This window comes from Pteropus medius, unplaced genomic scaffold, assembly GCF_902729225.1.
Source record: "Pteropus medius unplaced genomic scaffold, Ma_sr-lr_union100, whole genome shotgun sequence".
NCBI classification, from domain to species: Eukaryota; Metazoa; Chordata; class Mammalia; order Chiroptera; family Pteropodidae; genus Pteropus; species Pteropus medius.
Window position 1 is genome coordinate 4,073,077 of NW_024340697.1, and position 15,561 is coordinate 4,088,637.

At 38.4% G+C, this 15,561-nt stretch overlaps 1 protein-coding gene across 4 annotated transcripts in view; it reads left to right on the top strand.

The window, feature by feature from the left end:
• Nucleotides 1-15,561, top strand: part of MID1 (midline 1) — a 309,332-nt gene that overhangs the window by 176,073 nt on the left and 117,698 nt on the right. Inside the window, exon 1 of one of the 4 annotated variants that reach the window (XM_039874062.1) lies at nucleotides 6,822-7,002. The exons of the other annotated variants lie outside the window; for them this stretch is intronic. The gene's annotated coding sequence lies outside the window, so the exon portion shown is untranslated. Of the gene's footprint in view, nucleotides 1-6,821; nucleotides 7,003-15,561 lie in introns of those variants that run through there. 4 annotated transcript variants of the gene reach the window in all.

Sequence of the window (15,561 nt, forward strand, 5' to 3'; positions counted from 1 at the left end):
AAAATGTTAGGCTTCTGATTGAGATTTCATTTGAACAAAGACATCTTTCTTTCAGGAAAAAAAAAAAAATGAAAATGCCAGGTCTAGTACAATGGTGTTTGACATTATTTTGACAGCAATAAAACTACTGTTTAGTTAAGAGAATCACTCCAGGCAGTAGATTGGAAAGCACAATGTCAGAGACCCTGGGGCGAGGATGCTGATGTGCCCCTTCCTAGCTCTGTGACCTTGGGTTGATTCCTTAAGCCTTCCAAGTTTTCTTATCCGTGAGATGGAGATGCTATCAGCAAGTCGTAGAGTTATATAATGACGACATGAAGAACTATATATAAAAGGTGAAATATAAAGTACTTAACAATATTGGTTACATATCAGGCATTAAGAAATGTTAGATTACCTTTTGGTTTTCTGGAAACAAACTTTAGGTTTCAGAGAAGCTGGGTTTCATGGACATTTCTGCTTGTTGGCCTCTGATAAATATACGCCCATGCACACATAGAGGTGTGTGTATCTGCACCTATGTACACACAGTGGAGTAATGTATTACATGGACGTAATGATATAAAGGCATCTCTTCAGGCAGATACCTGTGTACGTGTGCATATGCACACATGCTTATGTTTGTGTGTACAGATAAAAATATCTCTGTAAAGTATAAGGAAACTGAAGTTTGTTGCTAAAAGTACACCTTTGTAGAACGTATAAGGAAACTGTAGTTTGTTGCTAAAAGTATACCTTTGTAGAACAAATGCTCCTAATATGCTAAAACAATACCCAATCTTATCGATGGACATGATCACTTATCATTAGTTTTCATATGTTAAGGAAAAAATTATTCTGACATTTGTTAAAACAGTAAGGAAGACTTTACTCAGGACTATTGTGATAGCAATAGGGGAAGAAGATCTGACTCAACTCTGATTATAGCACAGACAGCCAGGAATTTATAGAGTGCTGGAAAATTAATAAAAGGAGACATCTAGGGTAGGGGGATTCTTGCTAAGCCGACTTCACAGGATTCTTACTGAAGGCGGGCCTGGTGATCTGATATCACGGGTGGTCGATTCTCTTTAAACTGACTTAGCAGCACTATTTTTTTATGTGGATACCAAGTTTTCTTTTTTCCCAGTTTTATTAAAATATAATTGACATATAGCACTATATAAGGTTAAGGTGCACAACATAATAATTCGACTTACATATATGGAGAAATGATTACCACAATGTTAGTTAACATCTATCATCTATATAGATGTAACACCCTGGAAAAAACCTTAAATAAAAAAAACAAAAGAGAAAGAAATGTTTTCCCTTGTAATGAGAACTCTTATGATTTACGGTCTTAACACTTTTCGTAAGTACCGTACCGTAGTGGTAATGATAGTCATCACGTTGTACATTATTGCTAACATTGGGCTGTGCAGGCCCAGCAAGGACAGAGACCAAGGTCAAGGCTTAGTCGAGAGGAGGGCTCAGAGGAGCCTGACTAAAGTTTGGTTAAGGAAAGGGTCTTTATCACGTAGCGTAATCCAAGAAAGCATTTCTTTTTTACCCATTTTATTCTTTATGACAATTAAATTATTTCACAATATTACCTACCTTGTATTTAAAACTATACTCAGAAATGAAATTGCATTTATACTTGTGCATATATATTTTATGTCCTTAAAGCAAAAAGAAAAATACTAAGCAGAGCAGTAAATGTAAAAGGTAGAATCAGAAAAGAATGTATTTTAGAGGTCCATAGGGTTGCTACTATAAAAAGCTAAGAATATAACGTTGAGCAGCTCTACAGCTATGAATGCAGCCATGCTCTTGTTTTCCAGGGCTCTTTTGGTATATAGAAATAGTGGTTTTTAAAAAGTTTTCCCATTTTGAAATAATGATAGATCTATGGGAAGCTACAAAACAATATACAAGGAGGTCCCAGGCACCCTTCACCCACCCCCATCTCCCTTCCTTAACCCCTGGCAACCGGTAATCAATTCTTCATCTCTATAATTTTGTCACTTGAAGAATATTATATAAATGTAATCATACAATATACAACTTTTTGAGATTGATATCTTTTAAAACTCAGCATGATTCTCTGGAGGTTCATCCAAGGTATCACATGTATCAGCATTTTGACCCTTTTCATGACTCAGTGATTTTCCATGGTATGAGTTGTTTCCAGTTTGGGCTATTACAGTAAAATTTCTATGAGCATTTATGTACAGGAGGTTGTGTGATCGTGAACTTCTATTTCTCACGGATAAATGTCCAGGAGTGCGATTGTTGGGTTATGTGGTCAGTGCGTGTTCAGTTTGCAGTGCACTGCCCAGGAGTCTTCCAGAATGGCTGAACCATCGACTATGTCCACCAGCAATGTAATGGCGATCCAGTTTCTCTGCATCCTCCCCAGTATTCGATGTTGTCACCATTTTTATTTTAGCCATTCTGGTAGGTGTGTAATGGTGTCTCATTTATATTGGTTGTGAATAGGTGAAGGACTAGTTCCTAATGCAATATAGGTGTGTTCAATACCTCTTGGGTACAATGCTCTCACCCGGATGAGCCTAACTTGGTGCATGACGGAGTTGTTAAATTTCCCCGTGACTGCTGGTTCTTCAGTTGAGCCCTGGCTAAAATATCAATGAACAAAAAGGAAACAGCGCTGTGCAGAATACATCTTTAAACATCATACACAGAATTGATACTCAAGATATGGCAGACCCATACTTCATGCATATTCACTTTGGAGAATAGACACATTTAATATTAGAAAGAATTGCCACATTGCCAAGACTATATAAAATTTCTCTCTTCCCCCTCCCCGCCAAACATATTCCCTTGCCTTTGCATTAGTTAACTAGGAGCACGATCTATCTCCATTATCAATATATAGATAGATAGGCATCTATACATAAACACACATTCACAGGCTCTTTGGACTTTCATCTTAAATGTTCCCCAACACCCAGTCAGGATTATTCCAAGTCAGAGTTTCTCAGCTTTGGTCCTATTGAAATTTGGGGTTAGATGATAACTTTCTGTGGGGCTGTGCTGTACATCGAAAGATGTTTAGCAGCATCCCTGACCTCTACCCTTTAGACGTCAGTAGCAACCCCTCCACACCCTCCCCCGCAACTTTTGACAACCAAAAATATCTCCGGACATGCCAAATGTCCGCCGGGGGACAAAATAACACCCCAGCCCCCTTTGAGAATCACTGGTCTAGGTGGAAGACAAGGAAAAGCTCAGGCTTCAAACCACCTCGCTGGGTCGCGGAAACTTGACAAGCATCTTCTTACCATGAGATATGTTCGGGTGCCCACCTGGTTACTTCTGATAAATCCCGGTCCCTTTAAATTTGCTTTTGCCCATTATGACTGAAGGTTAGTGGTTAATGGAGAAAGATATCAGCCCTTGTTTCTTAAAGAGTTTGTACTCAATACTTTAAAAAACGAATTGAGCACACATAATTAGGAACAAAATTTCAAGTAAGCATGATTTTATTTTACTTCGTGTTGAGTTTATCACATATTAGATATGATTATTTTAACAGGTATAAAATTGAATAGATAGAAAATGTCTATTAAGCGAGGTATATCTGTAAGGATAGAGAATTTTGTAGAGAAATCGACACAATATTGGCTTTTCTTTTTTAGCTTGTTTTGCTGAATTCTCTAATGGTAGAGGTTTTAAGACATTTAAAGAGCTCTGAAACAGCAAGAGAAAACACAATCAGTTTTTTAAATTAAAATTATACTTACATGGTAAAAATCATTATTTTATCATAAAATACAACTTTTTTTTTAACCTTAAATTGCATTTACAGGGTAAAAATAATATATTTTATATTTATTATATCTTAAGATATTATACAAATATATTTTTCTATTTTGGAATTAAAAGGGTGGAAATAATTATTTGAAATACTGAGAATAGTATATTCTTATTGGTATTAGAATTAAAATACGTATCTTATATTTACATATAAATTACAGATTACCTGAGACAAGAATCAGCTATAACCTCATGTAAAAATTAAATATTCCTATATCAGTTACACAATTTAAATTCCGCTTTTGTTTTCATCCTTATCCTTACTCATTTTATTAGTAACGTAATCTAAGTTGTTACAGTGCGCTCGAAGATTCTGACGATAGTTATCATTAATTCACAGCTATAATGGCCCTGTCTGTAAACAAAACATTGAATTGTATTATAATACAAATCCCTCAGCAATGCTAAGCCAATCCAGAGCGAGTGAAGCCTTTCTTTCTCAGAAATAGAGATTTATAAACTGCCTGAGGTATCTATATTTCTCGATGAAGGTGTGTCCTGAAGTGTGTTTGTTCTTTCCTATGAGCTTGTGTTCCCAGCAGACTAAACTCAAGTGACACTTAAATACAGCAAAGGCTCTTGGGAGTGGATGGGTTCTAATAAGAAAATTAGCCAAGAACAAATACATTGAAATACAGATTGGCTCCTAAAATAATAGAATACATTTGTAAACGTAGTAGTTTCATAGCATGACAAATAATACTCAAAAATACTTGAAAATGCTTGACTCCGGTTAAAAAGTGTCCAAGGGGATTTATAGACTATGTTTAGAGAAGGCCTTGGAGGAAGAAATATTATATCCATATGAGCCAAGGAAATGATCCTCCTTTGTTTATACAGAGGAATCTTTGCTTCTAAACTAAGAATACATATAACTTCATAGGTCACAATTGCCCTTCTTGTAGGAAATTATACCACTTTTCTTTATGTAATATTCTTCCAGAAAGTCTCTATGAAGTTATAACATTATAACTTAATGTATCCTTTATGCGACTTCATTTAAGATCCGTGTTATAGGAAGTCGTGCACACTTCCATTTCCTGCATAGTCCTTGTGGGCGGGGCAAGAGGTTCATTTATTTTTGGAGTTATATAGCAAAAGGTTGCTAGGACCCAAAGTAACATGCCTCTGATTTCCAACATTGCCTGACAAGCTTTATTTTATGGTACAGTGTCATGGTTTAAACCTAATAATGTCACCTTGGTCCCCAACTGTCCTGGACTATCTCTTTGCCTTCCTTTACTCTTTTATATGCAAGGATTGTATGAGGTGACCCTTAAGAGTTACAATATCGTCTTACAAATTGGAATTATTGGCCGAGGTTATAACGGCAGCTGAACGTTCACGCAAATTCATAAATTGTCAGTAAAGAAAAAAAAGGACTTCAGATTCTTGGTGTTCTTTCAAACAACTCTGAATAAGTCCTTGAAACCTGTGCAGCGGGCAGTAGATCATCTGAATTTTTCTCAATGCCTAGCACACAACCTACTTACTTATCTGCTGAATGTATGGATTACTGAATTAATTAATGGAAAGTGAATTTTAAAACGTAACATTGGTTCTTTGGGATAAAATGTCACTTCTATGTAATGGAACATCATAATTGAAGCTGTAGTGGTTCTCAAATACTCTGGCTGGTACTAGACCTCACTGGAGCCTCTCAAGTTGAAACATGATAGGAAAGCAATAGTTAGTCTAAGAAAAGATTTGTCAGTCTTAAAAATGTAGGTAGCACAGGCAATTCATGCTTTTTTCCTGATTCCAAAGCCTTCTGAGAGCATTTCAAGCTGTGCGTTAGCTTTGAGATTTTAAACTTTGAACCAAGGGTAGAAAATGTAATTTCAATAAATGAAGAATACTTCTGATTAGATCCAGCCTAGGGTAATGGAATGTGTCTAGGTTTTAAATTATTGTGTACTCGATAACGTCAAGGTAGAGTCATCCCTATGGTTCATGGTTTTCTTGTAAAAAAAGACATATGTTGCCTTGTGTTTTTAAATTTCAGGTTTTCTCGTAGAGCTCTTGTCTAATGATCGTTTTAATTTTAAGAATCTCTAAAAAGTAAACTATTTACCATTCAAATTTACATATATATGAATATATGTTTTTCTTTTTAATTCCAAAGACTACTTTTGGCCTTGTGCCCAAATATCTTTTCTCTTTTTTTTCTTTTTTTCTTTTTTCTTTTTTAAAGATACAACAATATTAAATATCTGGGCAGGTTAAAAATCTGTAACATTTACCTATAAATGTGAACTAATGCTTTCTTTTTTATCTGTTAAATTGCTTTTACAATTATGTTACCATTGATATTGAGACATCATCTTTAGAACTTTCAAAAACACACGACTCTTTGGGATTGAACCATCATAGCTGCTTTAAATTAAAAATCTTCCCGACTGGTTTCTTATCACCACCTCTGCCATAGACTACATCACTGCAAGTCAAAGGTCTGTGGTTCATTTTTTTCGTACCTGGTCTTGTTTGATTCCTATACTGTCACCAGCAACTCCAGAAATGCTAGCATAGCAGGGGATTCTCACGAGGCCCATTCCTATTTGGGACATCATTTGCAGGTAAAAAGTTTATCCTTAGATAAAATCTCTATGTGTCTCCCTATTGCTTTTACCCATGTTTGGCCCCCTTTACACAGCACAGAACACGTGCAGTTACTCTGATCCCTGACAGCACTTCAAAGAAAAAGCTAACAGGGCCTTCTGGGGGCATTTTTCCAGGTTAAATATGCCCAGATGTGTTTGATTTGGACTCTATCCTTTAGGATCAAGCAATGTTAGTAAGTACAAATGTCCAACAGTTAAATGATCTCTCCGTGGGAGAGACTCACCTGATTGGAGGAAAGAGATACCATTTGGCTTCGAATATCCAATGATCTTAAAGCCACTATTTTAAGTTCTCACTGCCTGGATTATATAGACTTTGCCTAGCTTACTTCTGGAATGGAAATTTTGAATCTTTGCTAGCGAGTGAGCAATGACATGCTGGCAGGGATATAGGTCCTAAGAAAAAATTCATTAATGGACAAGGTTTAAATTTTGTTCCCTTCGCCTGTCTGATACTCCGTGGATATTCGCAGTATCTTGTCGGTGTGTGTTATAGGACTCAAAATATTACACAAATAAAGGAGTCTCGAGATGGAAGAGAAGAAAATAGGAGGTAGGTAAGTAGGAAAATGAGGGGATGAAGAATCAGGAGCTTTCTTCAGCTATCTGGAAGGCAACTTAAACGATTTGAACATTTTAAGAAACGACATCATTTTTACATAAAAGACTAGAACTCTGCAACATCCACACAATGTGTTGGCAATAAGATATTTAGGGGTCGGCAGATCGAGCCAGTATCTAATGAAAAGTAATGTGGTGAAGAGCTAGATCTGAAACTCAGGCGTGTCTCGTTCCCTCTCTTGCACAGTTCTTGGCATCTACCAGGCGCTCTGTAAATATTTGCTGAGTAAATCATAGAATGAGCATACAGTGGCAGAGCGATGCCCTGAGTCTGTAAGAAAAGTTTGTAGGCTATCTTCATCATTTCAAAAACCTCAATAGAAATTGTGCAGTCATCATTTTTAAGTGATTATTTTCATCAGATACTTCTAAATGTGGGGCTTTGTGAAGTTAAAGAGAAGAGGTTTTAAAACATATTAAGTGAAAGGAGGCAGCCATAAAGGGCCCCACATTATGTGATCTGTTTATATAAAATGTCCTGAAAAAAGCAAATTTCTTAGAAACAGAAAGTAGACCAGTAGTCGCCAGGAACTGGGAGGAGGGGAAAATGGAGAGTGACTGCTAGTGGGCGTGGTGTTCCTTTTTGGGGTGACGAATATGTTCTGGAATTAGACAGTGCCGATGGTTACACAACCTTGTGAGTGTACTGAGAGCTACCGAATTGTAGACTTTAAATGTGTGAGTTTCTGATATGTAAATTATCCTTCAGTAAAGCTGTTTTTGGTTTTTGTTTTTGTTTTTAATGATAAGCACAGCACTGGCATTTCAAAAAGGGGGGAGGGGTCCTTAGTGGTTAACCAGTCAGGAACCACTTGCTAATTTTATGTAGATTTGATCGCATATTAAGATATTTCTATTCCATCTCTAAAGGGAACAAGCAGAATATTCCTGCAGCCAAAGAGAGCGGAGGTGGGCTCTGCTGCTGGTGACAACCCTCCTTCCTCGGTCCCAGCAATTAGGAGAAAGTGTGGAACAAGGGTAGTGCTCACAGCCTAGGTCACAAGACTTCCAGGATCTGTGGGCAGCTCTGTCCTCGGCCGTGGCGGGGCGACGGGGCGGGGAAGAGGAGTTTCAGGCTGTTTGTACCATTTTCATACCACGTAAATCTAGGCCAGCGGTCAGCAAACTTCTTTGTAAAGGCCAGATAGTAAATATTTGGGGCTTTGCGGGCCATGCAGTCTCTGTGGAAACTACTCAACTCGGCCCTAAACAAGAGGTAAACAATTGGAGGTGACCGCGCTGCTCCCAAAAATGCCTTATATATGGACTCTGAGATTTGAATTTCATATAATTTTCACATGTCGCAAAATATTACTTTTGATTTTTCTTACAACTCTTAAAATATACAAAGCATCTGTAGCTCGCAGGCCACACGCAACAGGCAGAGGGCCGTACTTTGCCGACCCCGGCTCGGCACTAATGGCTTAGGCAGGTACTCAGCTAATCAGCCGATTGTGGTGAAGCATGCTGAATTCCTTAAGTCGCTGTACAGGTCAAAGCAGTAAATAATGCTACATTATGTTTAAAGGCCGAGCTAGTGAGAGACTACATCGCAACAGTCAACTTTTTAGCAAATTGGGAACCATCAACTAATAGGATCTTTTCTAAAGAATATTTTGAGTATAATAATGCTACCTTCTGTGGTTTTGAGATTTTATTTTTAAGTCAGGAAAGCTAGGCTATCTTGAATATAGGCCATTAAGAAGTCTGCCAAGGCTGTGAATTTAAAGCCTTGGGAATTTTTCATTGCCCCTGGCTGCTGAATTTTAACAGCAAAGTTATTCATTAAGTTCACATTTTTTTAAAACTACCAACAATGCTTCTTTATACTTTGTCTGCATTTGATACACTTCCAGAAAGATGATCTTTAATTTGACTAATGAGTGTATCTATTGTTATTTTAATGACAAGTAATTTACAGAAAGAAAACTCCAGCAAGCCTGTCTCATCTCTGGAAGTCAAAGTCCCTGATGTTCCAGTCCATGAGGGAGCAGCTGGTGTCAGGTGGCTCCTACAGGGTCCAGCCACTAAGACCTTGGCGATACTGCCTGGGTAACGAGCCGGAAATGCAAAAGAAAGGAAAGTTTGAAATATGTTGGCCGTTTTATGTTATGCTCTTCGGGTTTCTTTTTCAATCTGAGTAGAAGTCAAAAGTTGAGGAACATGGAGATTCGGGGGAGGTCTGGCCTACTCCCTATAACCCCTAAGTATCCCCCTTCCTTCTGTCATACAAATATTTAGGTCTCTTAATTCGAAGAAAAATTCAACCTGTGTTTAGTAGGATCGTAAGAGAATTCAGGGGAAAAAAATCAAATGTTGAGCTCACCACAGTTTTCAGCATAAACTTCACTGTTTAACTGTTTTTTTGATGCATAAATAAGTCAAGTGCCCACTGAGGCCACAGTTCCCAGCAGACCTTATAGATATCCAAGATGAATTAAACATGTGCCGTGTCCTCAGGGGACTTATGGTTTATTCGACTTTACAGAAAAACCAACAGAAATATCCTAACGAATGTGGCAACTGCAAAACTTTCTTCCTAATTCTAAAACTTTTTCCATATGTTTATATGTATACATACATAAAGTATGTATAAAGTATATAAAGTACATAAAGCATATACATAATGTAAATACATTTATATACATAAGGTGTATAACGTATATAAAGTATACGGAGTGTATACACAGTGTATATAATACGTATATACATAATATACATAAAGTATATACATAATGTATGTATGAAGTAATGAATACAGCATCTTAATGTCAAATGATTGTTTCCACATCATACAATGCTCTAAGTGTCAAGGCTAAAGTCTGCCTTAAAGGAGGTTAACTGTGGCTTTGCTCTTGTGATGATGGAAGAGACAAAGAGATTATTTACAAAACTATCTCCTGAAAAATAGAAAGCATTTTATGCAAACGATTCTTTGAATTCTACTCACAGCGATATTCCAGTTTCTGTTGTTTGGGCCTTTACCATTTCTATCCTTCCTCGCAACTCTATGAGTTAAACAGTGTAAGTACTCTTTTGCACGTGAGAAAAAATGAGGCGTAGAAATATTTAAACGTTGCAGCAGGTACCAGAGTCGATAAAATACTCGAAAAGCTTCAAGTTCAGCCACATCCAATACCTAATAATCCCCTTCCTTCTCTTTGTGCCTTAGCGTATAACTTAGCAGTTCCTGCTTCTCCTTCCCGACAGAAAATTTAGGAAAATTAAGGCATGGAAGAGTATTCAGACTTCACTTATCTTCTGGCATAATCCTTCGAGCAGCCCATTCTAGGAAAATGAAGGCATAGGGACTTAGGCAGACGAAGCGTTTTAGATGTAGAAAGAAAAGTTTCTAAGCGGAAAAAGGACAATTCGAGTGAAATATATCAGATGGACGCATGGGCTGGAGAAGATGGTGAGCACTAGTCAACCAGGTGACGGAGGGCGGGATGATGGGGAGCACTGAGACCTTGATCATTTAAGCGAAGGTGATGAAACTCCCTGTAAGGGACAGTCGATCAGAGCAGGAATCGAGAGCTAGGACTTGAGTGGCCGGGATTGATCGTAGCTTTTCGCAGGGTTGAGAAGATCAGTGAGAGACCCAAGATTGGAAATTTGATTCAAACTGATTGTCACTGACCAGGGTCTGTGACCTAAGAGACAAACGATGCCACTCATTGTGTGATTATAGAGAAGGGAAAATGTATTAGTTTACGATTGCCGTGTAACAAATTACCATAAACTTACAGGTTGAAATCACACCCATTTATTAGCTCATGGTTCTGTAGGTCGCAAGCCTGGGTAGCCCACTGTGTTCTCTGCTAAGGGTCTCACGAAGCTAAAATCAAGGTGTCGGCCAGGCTAGACTCTGATCTGGAGGTCCTAGGGAAGAATCTGCTGCCAAGATCACTCTGCTCGTTGCAGAATTTATTTTCTTGCAGTTAGAAATGAAGTCTCCGTTTCCTTAATAGCTGGGGTCTACTCTTTACTCCTAGGGGCCGGCCACCCGTGTTCCTTCTCATGTGGCCATGCGTACCTTCAAAGCAGCAAGGGCACATCGAGTCTTTCACACACATAGTATCTCTCGAAATTTCTCTTCTGCCATCAGGTGAGAAAAGCTCTCAGCTTTTCAGGGTCCGTGTGATCAGGCCAGGCTCTGGGTTCTCTTTCTCCCATGAGGTCGACTGTGCTATATAACACAATACAATTAAAGGACTGATATCTCACATTCATAGGCTCTGGAGATTAAGGCAGACATCTTTGGGCCACCATTTTAGTAATTCTGCCTAACACAGAAAATGATGGTCTTCAGCTGCTGCCTTGCTCCTTTGTGAGCTGTGTTGCCTATGATAACAACAGCTTTGTGGGCAGTTGGTCCATGCTCTCCCAGGGTTAAAGGGCAGATGAGAAACTCTATAGCGTTTCCTTCCTCCTGACACTTGTTTCTTCCTGCAAGGAAATCTTTATCTTTGGGCATTCTTTTCTCTCTGTGACCACCTCCTGGATGTTGGTGCCAAGAAACACTGCAAGGCACATGGTCCATCCTTCAGTTTAGGACAACTTAAGGTTGTTGAGAAGAGGCATGCTGGAGGCCGAGACAGCACTAGAGGGCAGCACAGAGCAAGGGCTGGTAAATGTTGAAATGGACACTCACTGGTCCTAGGCCTTTCAGAGATGGTCTGTTCATCTGTCTTCAAAGCATCTTCTTACCCAGCATGTGCCTCCTAATCCAGACCGCATTGAGTCTTTAGTAAGAACGTGGCAGATATAACATGTGCTGACCATGAGCATATCGCAAAAAATCAACTCACTAAAGATCTGCTTCTTGGAACTTCAGTTTCTCAAACTCAGAAAAGGGCCGAGATTCAAGGATGAGACATTTAAAATGCAAACTTCGTCTTTTGAATTCCAGCTACGTAAAGGCCATTATTGGCAAGTCTGATGCTGTAGCACAGAATTTCACAACCTATTTTCGTTATCGATCCCCTGAGGAATCTTTTCATACAGTTCTTCTAATCGATCCCCTCCATAGAATATGAATGCTATGACTGTATTGGATATTGATTTATGTATATCTGTGCTTTGTACGTAAAAAAGGTAAAAACTTTTTTATGAAAAAAATCATTTTCTCCCCCCTGGGGCAATATCGCCCTCATCGACAATACATGTTGTAATAGGAAAAAAGAAATAGCTCACATTTCGATATTTATTAAATCTTCAGCTTACATGATCTATTTGATTTCACAAGTGGCAGTAATACTTCAGTTGTACTAAAAGGCACTTAAGATTAATCCTGGGAAATCAGAAGAGTCTTTGAACATGAAAAATCACCTAATATATTATATTTAAAAGTACAACGTGCAAAACAAAATGTAAAGTACGGTCCCATTTTTGTGGATAACATGTACAGAAAAATGACTAGAAAGATCAATCTACCAAATGCTACTTCTTAGTGGTTAGATTCTTCTCCAGGCATTTCGCTTTGGGGGAATGTTCTAAATGAATACATATTACAATTGTGTCAAGAAAAATACTATTAGAAAGGTTAACCTTTCTCTTTTTTTTTGCCATCAACATTTAGGATTAATGGGCAGCGTAAACTCAGTCATTCACTTGTAGCAAAAGAAGTATTTTGCATGGCTCATTCAAGACTCCTTTAGATCTCTGGAGGGCTTCCTGCCTCAAAGTTTATTGTTGCATTCTTCTTAATTCTGGTCGAGTACATGTACATTATTTTCTGCAAAGAAATACCACCTACGAAAGAGTGTTTCTTCTGTTCTAGCAAGGTTTTGGTGTCCCCAGAGCTCCCCTAGTCCTGTTTACTTTGGATATTTCAGGGGTTACTGTAGGATTTAACTGTGGTGAGTCTTTAAGCCCTCTTTTTAAATTCACAAACTGCCTCTAATCTTAGAAAAATGTCACGTTACACTTTTGAGAGGTTCGGGAACTTGACATTTTGTAGCCCAGTTGGGGTGTAGGCTGCTTCCATTCTGAGCACCTTGTTCCAATTTACGTCAGAAGGAATTATATACAGGTCAGGGCTGAGAGCAGGTTATAATTAATGGGGTGGACAAGTGGATTTTTAGTGTTTCATAAAACGAAATGGAAATCACATGTGCTTGGAACTGTTGTGTGTTTTAAAATATTTACATTTATTCTAGTAAACATTAATTATAACTGATATATTTCTCCTGTGAACTTGCTAACTGGGAGGTCACAAGCCATTGTTCACTAAGTAGAAAGGTTGAATGACAAGCTAGTTATATTTTTACAAAAGAGTACTTGGGGAGGTATTGGTGAGTGAACTCGTGGAAGCAATCCAGTCTTAGGTTTTTCGCCTAATTTTCTCTCATGTTTAAAGCACCCATTTGCCAATATGATCCAGATGTCAGTTCTTCTAAGTGAGATTGGGGAGTGCTTAGCTTGTGAAATTCCTGAATGAATGGATCCTGGTGGAGACGCATGACCAATGCTTAACTAGTAGTCTTTTTTTAAATTAACGTTTAGAAGTAGTTGAAGCACAACCGGAATCTAACCAGCGTCCAATTTTTCTTTACATTCATACATCAGAAATTTCCAGTCCCTTGCAGATTCAGCAGCAACCATGTTGCCGAGGAAAGAGATCTTTGAGTCAGAAAAACCCAGATTCTAAACTGGCTTCACCACGTGCTAGCTGTGTGGGCCCTGGGCAAGATGCCTTAACCACGAGCCTAGGTTTCCTCGTCTACAGAATGGGGAAAATGATGCCTACTTTTTAGGGTTTTGATAGGGATTAGAGACAATTTATATAAAGGGCCTGACAAACTATAGATTAAAAAAAAAAAAGTCATGGTGAGAGTGTATGAAGGAATGGTCAAAAAAAAAAGGAATATAAAGGAAGCCTTATGTAAATTACGTTATATGTCAATCATTTGGATGTTAGGTATATTGACGCATTCTTTATTCTTGCCTAGAAGTCTCCAACTTCCCAAAATAAATATTATTTCCATGAAGTTAATGATTATTTTTGTATATATTCTTTGTTTTGTACAGTGAAGAATCAATATAAGCACACTCATCAGGGTATATTAGTTAACTAAGTAACGTATCATGAGATCTTTTTGTCCTTTTCTAAGGATGCTGTTTAAGTATTTAATGGAAGCGCAACTTCACATGGAGTTATCAGGTACCAATCTATATAGTACTTCTTGATTCTGTTTCTGCAAATGAACCAGAAGAATGTTTGGCGGTTCTAAATGACATGGGGCTACTTTTCCAGACCCTTGACCAAATATGTCACATCTAAATCAACCTGGAAATCACTGTGGTGACAGATGTTGGAGCCGAATCATCCTTGTAATCCACACCGCCTTTGAGTATCCCAGCTTAGGAAGGCTCTGCACCAGTCTCTAGGGCTTTTGATCTATAGTATTCCCTGAAGGGGGTCCTTAGAAAAAAAAAATGCCTGTGTCATGATGGGTGTCCTCACCTTTCTTTGGGGCAAGACTTGGCGAAAGGATACTGAGAGAAGACAGTACAAATAGAAGGACAAAATGAGCAGAAGAAAACCCCATTGATCATGGGGAAGATCTACACCGAGTTGTACATTGAGATCTAAAATATCTTCTCAGTTCAAACATTCTCAATACATTTGTGCCAAAGGCACATTAGTTGAAAAAGATTAATATGTAAATGGTATGTTTATGCCTTACAATAAAGCCCTATTTTAGGGTGTAATAACTGTACGATTTTCAAAATGGGCATTATCCAGAAACACCAACAATGCCACTAAATATAGGCATCATCGATCCACCTATAAGGAGATCCTTTATAGGTCCATAAGCGAGATATAGCTGATCCCTTCAGCTTCATTTAGACCTTTATAGAAAGCTTTATGAAAATCCTACTATGTGCTCAATAGCTAACAGAGTTCCTGGCACATAATAGGACCTCAATATACATTAGATTTTGCCTAGTGCTACTCTGAGGATTAGTGCATGGTAACACCCCTCACCCCAGAAAAAGAGGGGTGTGCGAGTGTGTATTTGTGTGTGTGTGTGTGTGTGTGTGTGTGAGTGTGTGAGTGTGCGCGAGCAAGAGAGCGTGCGCAGAAGCTCCAGTCTTAACTTTTTACACACGGTGCAAGGTGTTTGAAATTGGAAATGCTCTTAGCTAACATTTTTCTAATCTCCTACCCAATGCGGGAATTCTTTCTACAATAATCTTCACCAAAGGGCTGGAAGCCCGACATAAGACTAGAGGCCTCTTTCTGTTGGACAATAATTTGATTCAATACAGTCTTATTATTTGGCAGCTCAAGGTGGCACGGTATAAAGTTCTATGAGAAACTGGAACATGGAGCCCAAGTGAGAACTGGACTGATTGTGACCCCATTGTGGAAGGGAGGACATTAGGGGCCAGTTTTGAGTCACCATTATGTTCCTCCGTGAAACCTAAATTCTAGAGCTTCCTTCGTGACTTTAAATATATACATCAAAGGCATTTACGTGGT